The sequence below is a fragment of the Dama dama genome, chromosome 13 (assembly GCF_033118175.1).
Source record: "Dama dama isolate Ldn47 chromosome 13, ASM3311817v1, whole genome shotgun sequence".
Taxonomy (NCBI): Eukaryota; Metazoa; Chordata; class Mammalia; order Artiodactyla; family Cervidae; genus Dama; species Dama dama.
The window spans coordinates 71,783,325-71,795,889 of NC_083693.1; the positions used below are offsets into that span (position 1 = coordinate 71,783,325).

Sequence of the window (12,565 nt, forward strand, 5' to 3'; positions counted from 1 at the left end):
CATGCGATATTTCCTAAACACAGAAATTTTGCTTAAACACACACATGCAGCAACAACCCCTCTATCCAGAATCCCATGTTAGAACTGTCCAGAGACTTCCCTAAGGGTCTAGTGGTAAGACTCTGTGCTGCCACTGCAGGGCGTCTGGGTTCAATCCCTAATTTGGGAACTAGGTCACACATGTCCAGGACGAAGATTGAAGATCCTGTGTGCCTCAAATAAATATTAAAAAAAAAAAAGAGGATGCACTTTCTATTAAAAAAAAGAAAGAAAAAACTGTCCAGAAAGCTTCATACAAAGCCATAGGAAAATAAACATGGGTTGAGCACTCCCAGGCTGCCAGGCGCTGGGGAAGATGAAGTCAAACCTGGTGACTCCCCTCCCAGAGCCCACAGTGACAGACCCAGAAACAGACCATGTAGTGGAATCTGAGCTGCAGGCCTGGGGTCGGGGGACCTGACACGCAGGTGCTGCTGGGTGTGTGCTAAAAAGGTTCCGGCAGAGACAGAGCCTGAAAGCAGTCCTCCCACGTAGTGGGGGTGGTGGGACAGGGACGGACAGACATGGGGTGAGACTGTCCGGGGCATGTGCCGGGGATAAGCTCCCCAGCGCTGAAGCTCAGGCAGGCTTTACACCTCTTCCCACAGGAGATCGGTGCTCTTCAGAGGGGTTTATGTGAGGACCTGAGGTTGTCAGATTTTCATTTTATCCGGTTACCCTTGGAACGGACTGTGAGAGGTGGGTTTGAAGGCGCTATATCTGGAGACAGGGAAGCCCGTTAGGAAGCTGAGTTAGTCCAGGTGAGAACTCCCGGGGTTTGATCTGGGCTATCAGTTCTTGGCAAATAATTCGATGAGGAATAGGAAAGGATTTCCAGGTTGCCTGCCAAATAAGTTACAGGAGCTTTTATTAAAGTAGAAACTATTACTTACCTGGCAGGGGAGATGCCATGATCACGAAGGTGGTTTTCCCAGGGCGAGGCTTTCCATTGCACTACGGATGTGCTGACCCCTGCGATTTCCCCAAATATGGGAAACGCAACTGCATAATTTGTGATTGTCGGGAATTGCACTCACGCTTTCCCCTAAGGGGAAGAAAAAAGCAGAAACTGTTCAAAGAAAAGCTCGGCACAGGGACGATGATAGAGGAGCTCGTTCCAGCTGGTGTGTTGATACTACCCCATCTGAGGGTGGTGAGCCTCCTGCATGGGGTTGATGGAGTTAGAGCCGCCTGTGAACTCTGGGTGGGAAAGGGCTATGGCAAGTGGGGGACCGCTGAGGGGCAGGAGCCAGACGAGGAAGCTTTGAGGGGATCTCTTCTCGTCGGGACACTGAGGCAGAGAGGGGACTCGTTTGTCCGAGGCCAATGGGGGATGGATGGGAGACTCAGGACCAGCTGCCCGAGTCGCCTGCCTCCTGGGCTCTTTCCTCTGTGCCCCAAGCGGGGATCTCTTGAGCTTAGGATTTTATAGAGGGTGCTAGCATGTGGGATTAGCCTGGCATCCTTCGTGTTTACAGGGGAAGGAACATCTAGGAAAAGTTCTGCGTGACAGTTACTGTCCCAAAGGCCAGGCTGGAAGAGGTTTCTTTATATATGTGTGTAAAAACAGCCCATTGCTTTACAGTATACCCATGGCTTCTCGGTCTGCTGTCGCCTCATCAGTCCCAGGCAGCATAAGGATCAGTCACCTTATTAAATCATCTTACAGGTGACCAAATGGGCCAGGGGTAGAGAGGTGAAGAGATCTGCCTGGGGTCCCGCTGCCACTCAAGGACAGAGCTTGCGCTGGTCTGCGTCTTGTGGTCCCAAGGTCAGGCCATGTCACTGTCACGGACTGTACTTCCTCCATCCAGTAGTCCTTCATCTAAACAGCTGCCCACGCCCAGCCCTGCGTCAGGGCCTGGGGCTGCAGAGGTGACCGGAGCAGCGTCCCGCCCAGTGGCCGAGTCAGGTGGTGGCTTCTGGAGCGCACGGCGCTGCGGTGGACGCCGACGGGCGGGGCGAGGTGTCGTCTGCCCTGCAAGCTCCCTCGCGGGCTCACAGGCAGGTCTGCGTGCTCACAGTCAGCTTGGGCAGCACCTTGAGTAATCGTTTCCTGGCTATGAACTCAGCGTTGAAAAAGAGGCTGGTATGGTGGGAAATCGAGGTTATTAAAATTTTAGAGCTCAAAGGCTTTGTGAAGGGCAGGAGTTGAAGATCTCCTGAGGGCCTGACAGCTGGAGCAGCTGGATCTAGGCACTGTGGCGTAGATGACTTCGAGGCAGCGACTTCGAAGGCGCTCTGCTGGTGTTGAGTGGGTGTGCACCCAGAGGAGGCAGAGCTGCGAGGCCGAACGGGCCTGTTGTTAGCATGCAGAAGTTTCAGCGGCCTTGTGTGTCAGAAACAGGTACATGAGTTCACAGACTGCAGGCCAGGATGATAGGGGTTTTTTTGGTTTTGTTTTTTTAATTTTTAAATCATGAACTCTGTTATTAGCTAGATCTAGACTGATGAGATCGAAGTGCAATTCAGTGGAAGTTGAAGAGTCCCCCAAACTAGGAAGTGCCCACCCAGGGTTGTATGAAATGTGATTCCACCGCTCTGCCAAAAAGATCACACTGTACAGTAGCAAAAGTGATGTTGTGGCATGACTTTGATTTGGCTTGGTGATGGGGGAAAAGGTAGTTTTTGCAAATGTCGGCACTTCATAATAATTACTTGCGGTGGAATTTTCTCTCGAATTTTTCCCATCACACTGAATGAGCTGCATTCCTTAGTTGAAAGCTACTGCTGGAGGCCCCTGTGAACAAATAAACTGGCACCTGGATAAATGGCCTTCCGTGCACTACAAGAGCAGAGTGCCAGGCTTCATGCCCCTCTGACAAGCTTCTCCAACAGTGACCTGTCTGCTTTTCAGGAGCTTTTCCCATTCATTGTTTTAGATAATCTTCACAAGCAGAGGGGAAACGAAGAAGCTGACTCTGACCAGACTCAGAATGGTTTGAGTGTCAGTGCTGACTGTGCTCAGGGGGCCTGCTCATCCCGCCCCCTCATTTTAAAGATGAGATGACAGTCCTGGAAGGTAACTCATTTCCCTGAGACCTGGAGCCTGGCAGGAGTAGCTTGCGTGTCCCCCTTCCCACCATACCTGCCCTGTGCATCCTTGATGCCCAGTCAGGCCATCAGTCACAGGAGAAATGTTAGCAGGAGCTAAGCCGTCAGCAGCAGAACCGCCTGAAACAGCAGCCAGGCTTTTTGGACAAAGATATTTTTTAAGACGACTTTTTTTTTTTTTTTGAAAAATTAGCTCATTAACGAAGTAATTCTATCTCCTGTCAGCAGAGGCTAAGGAGCTCAGCTATAGCAGCTGCCTCCCTAGTAACAGTTTTCATTGGCCACACTCAGAAGCAGCATCATTGGCTTCTGTGGAATAGAGAATTTAAAAATAGACTGGACTTGGTTTGCAGAGCAGGGAGGCCTCCTCAAGGTGAACTGGTGGGTCTCTTGCTGCGAGGACAGGCAGCTATGCACAGAGAGGCGGGGGCTCCCTGCAGTTGGACGCTGGCCTCCAAACAGGGCCTCCGCCTCTACCACCGGGGGCCTGCGTGCTTGCCTTCACAGCTCAGCCCTTTCAGAGGGACCTGCCCCCTGGCCCGACGCCCCGACGCCCCCTTCGTGGGCTGCAGCAGGCCGAGGAGCAGTAGCTGGTGCGAGGCGCCTGTCAGCTGCCCGAGAGGGTGCTGACCGAGGCCTGCCCCGCTCTGCAGGCTCAGGAACGCTGGGTAAAGTGTTTCATCCTTCTGAGCTTCAGAAAATGTTTTTATCTTGGCCTTTTCCACCGACCGACCGCACTGATGAGGCTGTTGTGATGACTGAGAGTGTGAAGCCAGCCTCTTTACATGCAGATCACTGTGGAAATGCTGAAGGCTGTTCTAGCTCGGAGTCAGAAATAGACCTCCCCTGCCTGCCTCCTCCTCTGCTTTTCTCTTGCCCCTCATCTCTCTCCCTGTCGGTGCTGCTCCGACTCCAGGACCCCAGCATCAGTCGCGCTCCTGCCCCGGCCCTCGTCCTTCAGGCTAGTCTCCTCCGCTGCCCGGGTGTAGAGCGGTGTGGGCTGTGTGACCTGGGCCACCTGTCTGAGTGCCAGGTCCCAGGAGACCTGCGTTCGGGTTCCAGCCTTTCCACTCACTCGCTGTGGCTTTTTAAATGAGCTGCTGCTTCTCCGTGGGCCTGTCTCCTTTACGGCAGGCCTGCTCCACATTGGCACAGATGACAGTTGGGCCCAGGTGATCCTTTGTTGTGGGGGCTGCCCTGTGTATTGCAGGGTGTTCACAGCGTCGTCGGTCTTACCTACTCCATACCAGTAACTTCCCTGGTTAGGAGCCTCTGCTTTATAATGTTGGTGTTCAGCCGCTAAGTCTTGTCCAACTCTCTGACAACCAGGCTCCTCCGTCCATAGCATTTTCCAGGCAAGAATACTAGAGTACGTTACCATTTCCTTCTCTAGGGGATCTTCCTGACCCAGGGATTGAACCCATTTCTCCTGCATTGGCAGGCGGATTCTTTACCGCTGAGCTACCAGGGAAGCCTCACTGATTTTGAATAGAGTGAGGGTAATCATAAAACCAGGACCCACTTTGCAGATTAATCTTGAGCATCATGTGAAATAGAGTGAGGTATTTTCTGAAATCGAGAACAATCCTCTGCTGCCTTAATACCCTGTTGAGGCCGAACATGCACAGTCGTTGTTCCTAACTGCCCCGCCTGGGAACAGACCTCTCCTGTGCTCTGAGGTCACCCCGTGCTAGGACACCCAGCAGTGTCCTAGCAGCAAGCAGCGTGTTGCATCTGACCATCTCGAGTGCCGGGGTATGTTTCATTTCAGTTCACATCTCTGATGTTTCACACAGTGCATGTCATGTCACAGGTGCCCCACACATGCTTGTTAAGTGAACACGTCTCTCCCTTGAGAACAGGGCTTTTTCACTTTTCCGCACCTATCATCTGCTCTGACCCTCACCAGAACTCTGTCAGCCAGAACGGGCTGGGGTTCCCTCTCTCCCCTCTCATGGCTGAGCACACGGGAGAAAGGAGGAGGTGGGACAGCCGGCCTGGGTCCTCGGTGACTTCCTCCTGTCCCTCGCCCCTGCTTGGGGAGCTTGGGGAAGGGACTGGCAATAAACTCAAGTGTTGCCATTTGTCTGCTTTGTTCTGTCCCGAGCATATTAATTAAGACTAAATCACTCCATGATGTTTGTTCTCCCTGTGTGCCTGTGTTTATGGTTAACCGGCAGAATGCATTATGGAATGAATCGATGAATTCCTGGAATGCTCTGAGGCCACTGTGAGCCCTGATGATGTTAAGCAGTTTTGACAACTTTTTCCTCCAGCCATTATCCTGAATCCCATGGAAGCCAAGTTGACTTCCAGCCTAATTAGAGCAGTAGGTCACCCAGAAGCAGCTCAGAGCAGAACTAAAATCTTGAGAAGAGACCTGTCTGATGTGATGTGATATTTTCCCTCCATCTTGTCACTGAAAACAAAAGTGTTGAAATTTCAGATGCAGGATTCCTTTCTCTTTAAAGGCTTCTGAGACAGTGAGCCTGCAAGATTGAAAACCCAAAGAGTCAGAAGAACCCAGGAGACACGTGGACAAACAGGAGGCATTTGGGTTACTTGTTGTTCAGTCACTCAGTCGTGCCTGACTCTTTGCTGCCTCATGGACTGCAAGCAAGCCTGTCCTTCGCCATCTCCCAGAATCTGCTCAGACTCATGTCCTCTGAGTCCGTGATGCTATCCAGCCAGCTCATCCTGTCATCCTCTTCTCCTCCTGCCCTCTAATCTTTCCCAGCATCAGGGTCTTTTCCAGTGAGTCTTCAGCAAACACAGTGTTGATTAAAAATTTTGACAAACAGTAAATAGGAATCATGGACTAAGCATCACGAGGCTTGGTTTCCAAATTCAGTTTTGTAACCACTGTTTTGAGACCGTGGGCAGATCTCTTTCACGTGACCTGAGCCTCTTCATGGGGCCATTAAACCCAAAGACAGAGTCCATTGGGCCAGCTTTGGCAATCACACAGAATCAAACTCAAACAAATCATCCCGTCCAGTCTCCTATAAAACAGATGGCCATTACACTTAAAACTGACCGGATGGCCTGTGTCAAACCCAAATAGTTTTCCCGCTCTAAAGCAAGAAGCATAGCTTGTCCATCTCTGGACTCCAGCATCGAGCACATTCCGTGCTTGCAGCCACCGGCCCTGATCACCTCCCTCGGGATCCCGTAAAAGCAGCCTCCCGTCTCCCCAGTGAGCTCCATTTCACAGGCCCAGAGGTCGTGCTCTCATTTCCTTTCATCTCTCAGCCAGTCCTCATGTGTTCTGATCTCTGTTTGCCTCACTGTCTTACTCACCCTCTCAGAATGTTTCCAGGGGGCAGTACCTCTCATATTGTGATACCAAAACCTGATCTCAACATTCCTTCTGTGCTCCAGCCCTGACAGGGCCTGGTTACATACTCCACGGCCTGTATCACGAAATAACTTGAATCAAATACCCATTCAGTGTTCTTGACTCAGGTTCTGGGTTCTGATAATGAGATGTGTGTACGATACGAGTAAGCTTATTACCTCGTGGTTTTTCAAGATGACTTAGGGAGACATTGAACAATTGGTGTTTGCCAAAGGTGCAAAAGCGGTTTAATGAAGAAACCATTGTCTTTTCAGCAGATGTTCAAGTTGGAACAATTAGATGTGACTATGCCAAAAAAATGAACTTTGACCTAAGCCCTATAAATTGTACAAAAGTTACCTCAAAATGGATGCTAAATCCAAATGTAAAATACAAAACTATAAAAATTCTGGGAGAAAACTGGAGACAACCTTCATGACCTAGGGTTAGGCAAAGGATTTGACCAAAAGCAGCCATCCATAAAGGAAAAAAAGAGATGAATTAGACTTAGTCAAATTAAAATAATTTTGGTTTCATCAAAATTAAAAACTGTTACCCTGTGAAAAGACGCTGGGGTGGCGAGGGCAATGTAAAAGCAAAAGACAGACTTGGGACAGATAACTGCATACCCCAGAGGACTTGTCTTTAGAATGTACAGAGAAACTCCCAAAGCTTAACAGTAATAAAACAGCCCAGTTTCTAAAAAGTAGGCAAAAGATTGAATCAATATTTCACCAAAGAGGATATACAGATGGCAAACAAGCATGTGAAAAGATATACAGCATCATCAGTCATTAGGAAACGCAAGTTAAAGTTACAGGGCGGTATGACAAGACCTTCACTAGAGCGGCTGAAATAAAATCCTGACAGCACCAAGCGCGGGTTGGGTATGGCTCTCCGGCATTCCTGGTAGGAATAGAAATGGAACAGCTGCTCTGGGAGACAGTGCCATTGGCAGCTTCTTAGGAAGTTAAGCCTAGAACCCAGTAATCTGAGGCCTAGAGACTGCATTAGTATAACATTCTATGAGAGGAAACGGTGGCGATGGAGAACACATCAGTGGGAGAAAGTGTTGGGGGGAGGTGTGAGCAGGAAGCAGTAGTGGAGGGAGTTTGGGGGGTACGGGAACTCAATCTGATTGTGGTGATGGCTACTCATATCCAGACAGGTGTTAAACCCATTCCAAATGAAGTAAAAATCAAAACCAAGGCAAAACAAAAGTTCAGAGGAACAAACAAAAAGCACCAGTAGTTGGAATGATGAAAAATGGTTTCTCACTCTCCTGCTGCTTTGGATTTATAGTTACGATCTGTAGTTAACCGAACCTAGCTAATGTGTCCTTTTATCTTCAAATGCTTGTTAAAGCCATTGGATGTCACTGAAAGGAGGCGGAAGGCTTGGAAACATGAAAATACTCAACTTAACACCTTGAGAAGTTAATTTTTCTTGGGTCCAATTCCTAGACTTCCCTTAAAGCCTGAGCATAGTTCAGGTATGGACATTGCCTTGAAGCCAAATAGCACGTACACTGCAACAACTGGATTCTGGGAAGGCCATTTTAGTCAGAAATCCCATTTCATTCTATTTTCATTTCGTTCTCTAGAAGGCTGACATAACTTGAGATTTGTCACCCTCCCTGAGGTCCTTTCTACTGGGATTATTTCTGATGTGAGCCAGAATGGTAAGGTGATTTTCCTCAACAGCCTCCAAGTCTGACCAATTCATAACCAACCCATTTGGAAGCATTACAGTTGCTGTATTGGGGGTATTTTTTAAATCATAGCTTTATTCAGACATAATTTACATACCATTAAATTCATCCAGTTAAAGTGTACTGTTCAGTACACTTTAATGTATTCTGTTTTGCCACTGTTAGCGCAATGAATTTTGGAACATCTTTGTCACCAAAAGGGAAACTCTGTACCGCTTAGCTGTCCTTTCCCATTTCCCCCCAGTCCCTTCCCCCAACAACCACCAAGCTACTTCTGTCTCTGTGGATCTGCCTATGTTGGGCATTTCAGTAAATGGAATCTTGTAATGTGTGGTTCTTTGTGACGGGCTTCTCTCCTAGCCCAAGGTTTTCGGGATGCCTGCATGTTGTCTGTATGTCACTCTTGGAGATGTTGAATTACTCAAGTCTGTCCGAGAAGCAGCGCTTCCTCTAGTCCCTCCCCTCACAGGGACAGAGGTGTAGTGGAGGCATCACTGAGATAAGTGAGATTTGTGAGCTGATGGAATTCCAGCTGAGCTGTTTCAAATCCTAAAAGATGATGCTGTGAAAGTGCTGCACTCAGTATGCCAGCAAATTTGGAAAACTCAGCAGTGGCCACAGGACCGGAAAAGGTCAGTTTTCATTCCAATCCCAAAGAAAGGCAATGCTAAAGAGTGCTCAAACTACCGAACAATTGCACTCATCTCACACGCTAGTAAAGTAATGCTCAAAATTCTCCAAGCCAGGCTTCAGCAATATGTGAACCGTGAACTTCCAGATGTTCAAGCTGGTATTAGAAAAGGCAGAGGAACCAGAGATCAAATTGCCAATATCCGCTGGATCATCGAAAAAGCAAGCGAGTTCCAGAAAAACATCTGTTTCTGCTTTATTGACAGTGCCAAAGCCTTTAACTGTGTGGATGACAATAAACTGTGGAAAGTTCTGAAAGAGATGGGAATACCAGACCACCTGACCTGCCTCTTGAGAAACCTGTATGCAGGTCAGGAAGCACCAGTTAGAACTGGACATGGAACAACAGACTGGTTCCAAATAGGAAAAGGAGTAAGTCAAGGCTGTATATTGTCACCCTGCTTGTTTAACTTATATGCAGAGTACATCATGATGTCTGTTGGGCTGGAGGAAGCACAAGCTGGAATCAAGATTGCCGGGAGAAATATCAATAACTTCAGATTTGCAGATGACACCACCCTTATGGCAGAAGGGGAAGAAGAACTAAAGAGCCTCTTGATGAAAGTGAAAGAGGAGAGTGAAAAGTTGACTTAAAGCTCAACATTCAGAAAACTAAGATCATGGCATCCGGTCCCATCAGTTCATGGCAAATAGATGGGGAATCAGTGGAAACAGCGGCTGAATTTATTTTTTTGAGCTCCAAAATATTAAAAAGCAGGGATATTATTTTACCAACAAAGGTCCGTCTAGTCAAGGCTATGGTTTTTCCAGTGGTCATGTATGGATGTGAGAGTTGGACTATAAAGAAAGCTGAGCACCGAAGAATTGATGCTTTTGAACTGTGGTGTTGGAGAAGACTCTTGAGAGTCCCTTGGACTGCAAGGAGATCCAACCAGTCCATCCTAAAGGAAATCAGTCCTGAATATTCATTGGAAGGACTGATGAAGCTGAAACTCAAATACTTTGGCCACCTGATGCGAAGAGCTGACTCATTTGAAAAGACCCCAATGCTGGGAAAGATTGAGGGCAGGAAGAGAAGGGGACGACAGAGGATGAGATGGTTGGATGGCATCACTGACTCAATGGACATGGGTTTGGGTGGACTCCAGGAGTCGGTGATGGGACAGGGAGGCCTGGCGTGCTGCAGTTCATGGGGTCGCAAAGAGTCGGATACTACTGGGTGACTGAACTGAACTGACTCCATACAGACATTCTGGGGAGTGCGAACCAGAGGAGAGGAGGGGGGTGGGACCTTAATTTGTCTTTGGTATCATTCTATGGGTTTGAGTTTTCTAACTTGAAATAAATAGAACTTTAAAGCAAGGAACATCTGAATAGAGAACTAATGCCTCCCACTTTTTTTTTTTTTTTTTTTTTACTTTGTATCTCTCTGTTTTAAGAAAAATCTAGTAAATCATATATTTCTAAAATTTCCCTGGAATGGTTTATTTAATTATTTCTCCCCATCATTTTTTCATTACATAGTTACATATGTATGTGCTTATCATTTTTTTTTCATGTTTAATATTCCCCTGGATCCCTCATCATGTTTTTTCTCCTTCAGTTGTTATTTGATATTAAAATTGCTAACAAGTGTTCTTTTTATTTATATTTGCCTTATAACTTTCTGTTTATTTGCAGTCTCAAAGTATCCTTTTGTTTTAAGTGGCTTGTGTTGACTGGATAACTCTGCCTTTTTTTTTTTAAAATCAGTTCCAACATGTTATATTCCCTGTCTGTTGACCAGTGATTTCAACCCCTTTGGTCATGACTGTTAGTGCAGCCGTTTTCAGACTGGGGCACGGTCATTCCTGGCGGGGTTTTGGGCCTTCCCAGGGCTGCACTGGCAAAGGCGGCCTGAAGGGGATCAGTTTCCAGAGCTCCCAGTTCTGTGTGCCTGGGGTGTGCTGGCTCCCCTTCCTCACACGACCCCTCGTGGTTCCGCTTTTCTCACTGCGTGGAGAGAGGCAGGCATCTCACTTGCCCTTCCCAGATCTTATGAAGATCCGTTGCCTCAGGATACAGTAACCTTCTGTGGACCAAACAGAGGAGTGATTTGAGAATGCATTGGCCCTGAAGGAGCCTCCCGCGAGCCAAGTAAAGACAGCATCTGTTGGAAATAGTGAAGGGGGCAGCTCTTGTTTCATCCAGGCTGCCAGTTTTGTGCAGAGGGCCACGCCCCTGCCTCTCTAGTTGTCTGTTCTAAAAATAAGAAATCTCTCGCTGTGATATGGATAAGCATGTTAGTGTTGGAAAATCAGTCAAGTTTTTTCTGAGTAGAAAGTGAAACTGATGTGGCTGGACAGTTTGATAGAGGAGACAGGCTCTGCCAGTGAAGTTTTAGGGCAGACCTTTTTCTTAAACTGAAAGAACTTAAGCTCACACCTTAAATTGCATTTGTAAATATTAGCATATTTAATGCACACAAACCATGTTTGATGTTTCTAAGTATTAAATCCTTTGCGATCACCACTTCCTGTTCTGGTCCGGGTGCGGGTTGGAAATGATTTCCAGACATGAGACAGAATGAGAGGGAAATAAAGTTTATTAGAGCAAGAGACGCTGTTAAAACAGTAGGCCCGCTTAAGGGAGAACCGACATTAAACAGGGCTCCTTAGTCCACTTTTACACCCAGGGTACAGGGCGTGGGATAGGGGTCTTGCCGGTTGTTTGCTGATTGGATGAGGCATGTATGCTGGTAAGGGGAGGAGTAGGACAGATGCCTTCTTCCTCTGGGTTGGGAGGGGAGACAGGGTATACTGTTCCATTAACAGTTACAACATGGGGGTGGGAGGGACGATAAGGGTCTGGTCTTTCTGTTCCTGCGTCCCAGACCCTCCTGGGTTTTATCTGCCCTTTTGTCCTCGGGTCACCATGCTTCCCATGAAAAATTATAGATGTTACCTTAAAAATATGCAACAGGGTATACAATTTTTCTAAATATTTGTAGAGGGTACATAAGCAGAAAAACTGGGGGACTAGAATAATACACTTATTTCTTCTTAGTCTGTGTTTTCTATTTTTAACACTGTTTTTTCCTTGTTTTTTTTTTTCCCCTCTCCCACTCCCCCCCCCTCATTCTAATGTACATACTGAATTTTCTTAAATTGAGTTGAAAACTGTAGCTTCTCTTTTTATTCTCCTGGTTGCTGCTCCTAGCTTACTGTGACCCGTGCTTGCTCTTCTTTTTCATCACCGTTGTTTTAAGTCTGGTCAGTGGCTGTGGCTTCCCTCCGTCTGCAGTGCTCTCTGACCTCTCTCTTCCTCGCAGAGTAACCCGCCCCCCGCACGCACACACACAAGCAATTTTTGTTCAGAATTATAAATGCACTCCCTTAAAAAATGGTTTCTGATTATCATTGCTTACTCAAACATAATTAAACCTCCGGCTGTAAGAAACTTTATCAGATTTTTGCCCCCCTCCCCATTTTTCTAACCATTTTAAACAACCATTTTAATCATTTTGCAGTCTGCAGTTCAGTTATATTTTTTTACAACACTGTGCAACCATCATTACTCTGTAGTTGCAAAATCCTTTTTTTTTCCCCCAAAACCTTTTTATATCACTTCAGAAGGAAACTCCATACTCATTAAGTCATCTCTTCCCATACCTCCCTACCCTCTGCCCATATTAATTATATTAAAAAAAAATTTTTTTTTAATGTTTTGCCATCTTTGGGGGCTCTTGCTGGTTGAGGAGAGAGTGCCCTTCCCAGGGCTGGCTAATTCCTGTA

General features: G+C 47.1%; 1 non-coding gene across 1 annotated transcript; it reads left to right on the forward strand.

Moving 5' to 3' along the window:
• The first annotated feature begins 924 nt into the window (after positions 1–924).
• LOC133068673 (U1 spliceosomal RNA) lies at positions 925–1,087 on the forward strand. The gene has a single exon (XR_009695636.1). It is a non-coding gene; the product is annotated as a U1 spliceosomal RNA (small nuclear RNA).
• Positions 1,088–12,565: the final 11,478 nt, after the last annotated feature.